The sequence below is a fragment of the Podarcis filfolensis genome, assembly GCF_964270895.1.
Source record: "Podarcis filfolensis genome assembly, chromosome: 6".
Taxonomy (NCBI): Eukaryota; Metazoa; Chordata; class Lepidosauria; order Squamata; family Lacertidae; genus Podarcis; species Podarcis filfolensis.
The window spans coordinates 72,701,507-72,708,831 of NC_139609.1; the positions used below are offsets into that span (position 1 = coordinate 72,701,507).

The 7,325-nt window shown below is 42.6% G+C and overlaps 1 long non-coding RNA gene across 1 annotated transcript; it reads right to left on the minus strand.

Annotated features, from left to right (window-relative positions):
- Nucleotides 1-263: 263 nt before the first annotated feature.
- On the minus strand, nucleotides 264-3,699 carry LOC310764407. Its single transcript, XR_014549151.1, has 3 exons — nucleotides 3,536-3,699; nucleotides 1,366-3,192; nucleotides 264-996 (listed from the first exon to the last, which is right to left on the minus strand). It is a non-coding gene; the product is annotated as an uncharacterized lncRNA (long non-coding RNA).
- Nucleotides 3,700-7,325: the final 3,626 nt, after the last annotated feature.

Genomic DNA, 7,325 nt, shown 5'->3' on the forward strand with positions numbered 1-7,325 from the left:
GATGACATCAATCACAGTTCCAGGACTGGGTCAGCTACATTAAGCTAAGTATGTACCAGAGTGCCTATTATAATGGAATTCAATAGCACATTCGCACTGTGCACAAAATCATAACCCACTATTTTAAATGTGTTCAATGTCGTTTACATGGGGTAATCCGATGTCTAAAAACAGGTTGCAGGCAGTGCAGGCCCAATCCTGTCAATGTAGAATTGGAAGGGGCCACAAGGGTCATCTAGTCCAACCCCTGCAGTGCAGGAATCTTTTGTCCAACGTGGGGCTCAAATTCATGACTCTGAGTCTCATGCTCTATCTACTGAGCTAGCCCAATCTCCTGTAGGAAAGAATCTGCAGGAGATTTTGTTGCCATTAACAGAAGAGAAGGAAGATTATGAGCTGCTTCTGAAGTGACATGCAAAAATATCCCACCCTCATGTGCAGGATCTGCCTAAAGAAATGTGGGAACAGAATGTGTTCCTAACTCTCACTGCTAGCACATGATTTAGAAATTACACCCAGCCACATGCTGTTGATTATTTAATAATAGTCAAAAGACCTTTCCCCTCTCTAAGGACCCGCAAATTCTCTATGCCAATTAAGAAAAGTATGCATTTGGGAAGGGTGTATGTTAATGTTTATACCTTCCTCTCCTACAAGATGTAACCACCCTACAAATGCTGTTCAGACTAGTGATTTAGAAGAGATGAGAAGATCATTTTTGTCTCCTTGAGATCTACAGAGCTTTTTAAAAATTTCTCCTCTCGTCATCTATGTGTACCTTTCAATTAAGCTGTCATAATGCTGAGCTTAGCACTTGCCTTCTTCCAGACGGGGTTTTAACAAACTGGTTTCTTCAAAGACTACGATCTGACCTAGTGTAAAGATGGGGCAAAGAGTGGGTGTTGATTTTTTTCTCTGCCAGTTCCCACTGAGATGGATATACACAGGTACAAACATGGCAGCGAGTTAACAGAAAACCACATTTGCTGCCTGGTCCTGTGGATGCGGGTGGCGCTGTGGGTTAAACCACAGAGCCTAGGACTTGCTGATCGAAAGGTCGGCGGTTCGAATCCCCGCGGCGGGGTGAGCTCCTGTCGTTCGGTCACAGCTCCTGCCCACCTAGCAGTTCGAAAGCACCCTCAAGTACAAGTAGATAAATAGGGACCGCTTTCTAGCAGGAAGGTAAATGGCGTTTCCGAGTGCGGCGCTGGTGCTGGCTCGCCAGATGCAGCCTCGTCACTCTGGCCACATGACCCAGAAGTGTCTTCGGACAGCGCCGGCTCCTGGCCTCTTGAGCGAGATGAACGCGCAACCCTAGAGTCGGTCACGACTGGCCCTGACGGGCAGGGGTACCTTTACCTTTACCTGTGGATTCTATGGCTGGTGAGGAAGGGCAAGTTCCCTGGCACTCTTCTTAATAGGATAGTACACCCCAGTTATGACTCATGTACATTTGCAGCAGCCTCCATTATTGCATGGCAAAGATAGCATATAGGAAAACTACCCCATTGCAAGAGGCATTGTGCAACACAACAGTAGTATACAACAGTAAGGGATGGAGCACATCTACACTAGACTGCAAGCATAGTTTCTGCCCCTTAGCTGGTATAATGGCTCTGGCTCTGCACTATGGATGAGTTGTCTCTTAACAGTGACATCAGGGCCGTTATGACACAGCCTAAGTGCCATAGCCTCACCACTGCAGTAGAGAAGATTGGAATATCAGAAGCTTAGGATGGTATCCAGCTAAGTTTTAGAGTAGACCCCCTTAGTCATGTCCAAGAGCTGTTCAGCAGTGGAATAGACTCTCTTGGGAGGTTGTGCACTATGTCTCCTTGGAGGTTTTTGAGCAAAGGTTGGATGGTCACCTGCTATGGATGCTTTAGTTGAGATTCCTTCATCGTAGGGGTTGGACTAGATGACTCTCGGGACCCCTTCCAACTCTACAATTCTATGATTAACCTCAGTGAGTCTACTTTGAGTACAACTACCATTGGCTACAACAGCCCTTAGCTTTTCACTGCAACAACCGGCCACATAGTTCAAGATAACACAGAAAACCATAAGCAGAAGAATAGTATACAAATTTAGGATAAAAATAGCTTGAATGAAAAATATGTTAAATTATAGAATTGTAGAGCTGGACTTCAAGAGTCATCTAGTCCACCCCCTGTAATGCAGGTATCTCAACTAGATCATACATGTTGAGAATTAATAATATATAATCTCTGCATATTTGCAAGTCAGGCATGTGTAGCCATAGCCTGGATTATCTTCTATTTTTATTTTTAATGGTCAGTACCATCCAGTGGTTGTAAGGTACAGTACTATTCAGGGCAGGATCAATCTTCGTAGTCCAATATTTCTGATAAAATTGCATAAGATTATCACACATGTTTTCCACTCCTGTAAAATGTGAGCAGATTGCCTTTGACAAGTCAGTCCCTTTATATCTACTGAAGCTTTGCCAAGGGCCTCCCAAGAGGGTATGACAGATTCTGCAGCTAATGTTCAAACTCAAAATCTGTTTTTGTTTTTTTATTTAAAAAAACCTTAGTCTTGGAAAGTTGAGTTTACTGTTGCTTTATTAGGTTTCCAAATGGGAATCCAAATCTTGAGTTAACTCATGTAAAGGTTGACAAGATTTTAGGCTATCAAACTATAATTTGTAATTTGATTTACATGTTGATAAATATTTTTGCATAGTATACCTTGCCCAGTTTTGCCTTTTCCTTGTGCCATGCTAATCTATAGACAGACTAGGGTACAATGTGCACAAGGGGGGAAAGTGTACACGATCCTGCCTTGAAATACAGAAGCTCATGCAATTAACTCAGGTCTTCAAGGGTGCAAAGCAGTAGAGATGCATCTGGGAGAAGTCAAAATGAACTTGAGGGGGCTTACCTCTGAGCAGACAGGTACAGGATTGCAGCATAAATTGTACTGAATGTGAAGAGTGGCAGAGAATCAATCATGTTCTGGATTGCAAGGAAAGCTTAAGCATTGGCATTTTGCAATCCTAAACCAGACAAGTCAAGAATCCAAACAATTAAGATCTATGAAAGCAAAACAAATGGAAGAACACAAATATGGTAGTCATGTGTCCTGCTTTAGAGAGGACTTTTTGAAGGTGTCCCCTATTTGAACAGTTGTCTGGTCCAAGTCCAATTTAGTGATAAAGAACTCTAAGAACTCTATGATAGCCATGTTCAAATATATAAAAGGATGTCACATAGAGGAGGGAGAAAGGTTGTTTTCTGCTGCTCCAGAGAAGCGGACACGGAGCAATGGATCCAAACTACAAGAAAGAAGATTCCACCTAAACATTAGGAAGAACTTCCTGACAGTAAGAGCTGTTCGACAGTGGAATTTGCTGCCAAGGAGTGTGGTGGAGTTTCCTTCTTTGGAGGTCTTTAAGCAGAGGCTTGACAACCATATGTCAGGAGTGCTCTGATGGTATTTCCTGCTTGGCAGGGGGTTGGACTCGATGGCCCTTGTGGTCTCTTCCAACTCTATGATTCTATGATTCTATGACAAGAGAGCAGGGACATCAACTGTTAGAACCTGGACAGCAGGCACATAGGTCATATAGTCAGGCTTCACTATGTATGCAATTCTGTGATTCATAATTCATGGACGTCATTTCTAGACTGCCCATTGACCACAGTCCGCAGGGACTTCCTAATTAAAATCATACAGTATTTCCAGTGGCGTAGCGTGGGTTGTCAGCACCCGGGGCAAGGCAAGTAATTTGCGCCCCCTAACCCGTGGATTTGCGCCCCTAACCCTAACCCCCAGATGTTGCGCCCGGTGCGCCCAGCCCCCCTGCACCCCCACGCTACGCCACTGAGTATTTCTACTTAAATTGCAGTAATCAGGTTTTATTCAACTAACTTTTACTAGACCCACTGAAATAAATGGACCTAGGTCAGTCATGGTAATTAATTTCAATGGGTCTGCTCAGAGTAAAAGTTAGTTGAATACAACCCATCACTTCTAAATTTCACACAGATCCACACCCTCTTTTGTCCACTTTTTTTCTTGGCTCATAGCTCCTCTTTGGGCAATGCATTAGTGGCCATCAGAATACCAGCTCTTGAAACCACAAAGCATGTTTCTCCAAAACTGTGGCATTCTCTAGATGCTGGGATCTTGCAGCCTGTCTCTGCACAAAATATACTCCTCTCTGTGTCTACCAGCTTCTTCGCTAACTATATCAACCTATGGTTGTAATGACTTTCAACTCAATGTACACCTTATACTGAGTCAGACCATTGGCCTAGCTCAATGTTGTCTACAATGAATGGCAGAAACTCTCCAGAGTTTCAGAGAAAGAATCTATCCCAATCTCAGTGCAGCTACCTCATATCCTTGCAACAAGCTATGCTGGGAACTTACACATGCGGAGCATGTTCTCTGCCACTGAGTTATGGCCCTGCCGTCCCTGTATCCTTCTTACTATCTGGAGTTCTATCTCCAGTTCTGGACGCAGCACTTTAATAAGGATGTAGATAAATTGGAATGTGTTCAGGAGAAAGCAACAAAGATGGTCAGGGTTACAGAAAACGAGTCCTATGAGGACCAGTGTATTTAACCTGGAGAAAAGGCAATGGGGGCAGGCAGGCTGAGGACATGACAACACTCTTTGAATCAGTTGTGTGTGGTGAATTTTTTCATAGGGGAACAGTGAGGGCCAGAGGCACCAGCTTGCAAGTGCAATGGGGGGGGGGGACATTGCAGACGTGATGTCCTGGCGTCCCGCATGTGAGCGTTGCGCCTCGCTCCCTAAGCTGGGCAGAAGCTTTCCTGACTTTGGGAAAGAGGTGCCAGGCTTTAATACTTGTTCTTGTTCACTTGAGGCCTTCAAGCAGAGACTGGTCATTTATCTTAAGGGGATGCACTGGCCCTGGGTTTCCAGGGCTTAGACTAGGTGGTCCACCTGGTCTCTTCCAGCTCCATGATTCTTCTATTTTCTGCTTGTCCATAAGTGGTGAAACATGGACCACTTATAATCACCATCTCCAACTCCTTGAAAGATTCCATCAACAGTGTCCGAAAAAAAATACACATCACTTGGGAAGACAGCTGAACTAATGCCAGTGTACTGGAAGAAGCAAAGATCACCAGTAACGAAGCAGTGATTCTTCAACATCAACTTCGTTGGACTGGTCATATTTTGTGTCTTCCAGAGCAACTACTCTATTCTGAACTTTAAAATGGAAAGCATAATGCTGGTGGTCAACAAAAGAGGTTTAAAGACTCTCTCAAGGCAAATCTTAAAAAATGTAGGATAAACACCGACAACTGGGAAACACTGACCTGTGAGCGCTCCAGTTGGAGAACAGCCCTTACCAAAGGTGTCATGGGCTTTGAAGACGCTCAAACTCAGGACAAAAGGGAGACGCATGCTAAGAGGAAGACACACTTGGCAAACCCTCACTGTGATCAACTCCTGCCCAGAAACCTATGTCCCCACTGTGGAAGGACATGTGGATCCAGAACTGGCCTCCACAGTCACTTATGGACTCACTGTTAAAACCGTGTTTATGGAAGACAATCTTACTTGGCTACGAGTGATCACAAAAGCAGTAGATGTGTTTTTAGGACCCACCTTGTTTTTTTATGACTGTAGTCTTTGTAGTATTTTAATTTGGTTTTTTTAATGGTGTACTTTAAATTATAACCCACCCTGGGACCTTAGGGGGAAGGGCAGGTAACAAATGTGGAATAAGACGATCTTACTCGGCTACAAGTGATCTCCAAAGAAGAAGAAGAAGATTCTCTGCTTGTTCCCAGCTCCAACAACTGACTCTCTGTCCTTCTCTCTCTCTTGTATTCCAAGCTCTCTCCAATTTTCAGCCTCCTTCCTTCGCACCCGCCCACCCCAGATTTCTCGGCCTAAGCGACAAGTGCAGCCTTTCCGAGTATAGCCATTACAGTCTCATACATTATATATGCTTTGGGCCTTTCCTAGGCCCCTGAGAACGATGGCCAGATATTTTTTTGCCAGTGGTATAAAATGAATCTCAGACAGGCATGCCAAGCACTCTAGGAAAAGATTTACAAAGGCAATAAGCCTTAAAGGGAGGGGAAAGCATTTCACAGGCGACTATTCCATTTTTTAAAAAGCATTATGAAGGGTTCGTTATTGCACATTGAATGTAACATATATGATGGGCACCTTGGCTAAAGTATTACCAAACTGCCTATGTGAAGTCTGTCTGCCAGTCAGATTTAAAGAAACAATTTTGCAGTGCTTTTTTCCTTTAAAAAAAAAAAGTTTAGGGGTACTCTCATTTTCCTACTCATAATGAAATACTGCCCCTCAATGAGGCCAAACTTAGACTCACAAAATGTTTAGGGGTATGCGTACCCCTGCATACCCCCAGAAAAAAAGCACTGCAATTTTGTATGTTGCCGAACTCTCGAGATTGGCTCCTTTTTTCATACATTGAAGTGCAAGGTAATTTGTCATTTAAGGAAAAACTAGCATTCACCATTAGAAGAAAAGTGATTTCTTACAGTAATGCTTCACAATAAAAAAACCAACATGGACGAAGGCTCAATGGTCATCTGCATAGTTCAAAAATTAGAACTGGCTCCAACCAATTAATCAACTAAAGATATTAAAAGAATATTTATTTAAACAAGAACATATACTTCAATAACACAGAATACAAAGGATAGCAATACAGCTGAATTAAATTAATGCACACACATGTGTGTAGATGTGTGTTGTTTCATTCACATTCCCTGTAGGGGGATTATTATTATTGGCGTTAGGATATAGTAACATTTTTTAAAAAGAGAGTTTTGTTTTATTTATTAACATCAGGATATTGTCCTAGTACCCTTATGATATTCTTGCTTAAAGCTGAAAGGTTACTAATAATTTCAAATTGTATCATATTTCACAGGAGGCATTTGAACATTGTTATCACTGATATGTAACATATTTTTTTTGCCACATTGTTTAAAATCATTCTTTCCTTGTCTATCCTCTAGAGTACCTCAATTTCTGAGTTAATTTTTCAGCAGTAGCTATGGTCCAGATTTGCTTATGCCATAAATCCTTATTTAATCTCTCCAAATAGTTCCACTGTCTTGCCATAACTGGCCTGGCAGCTGACAGTAAATATTGAATCAGCTCTTTATCCAAAGCATATCCATTTTGCCCGTTCCATCTCCCCAGTAATGCTAATGAATGGATTTGTATCAATTCTTGTTTTGTTGTTCAGTTAATTTCTAGGAACACCACCTCCCCAAAAGCTGCTGCTGGCTGACAACCCCAATTGGAAATAATGTGGAGAAATGTACCAATGTGT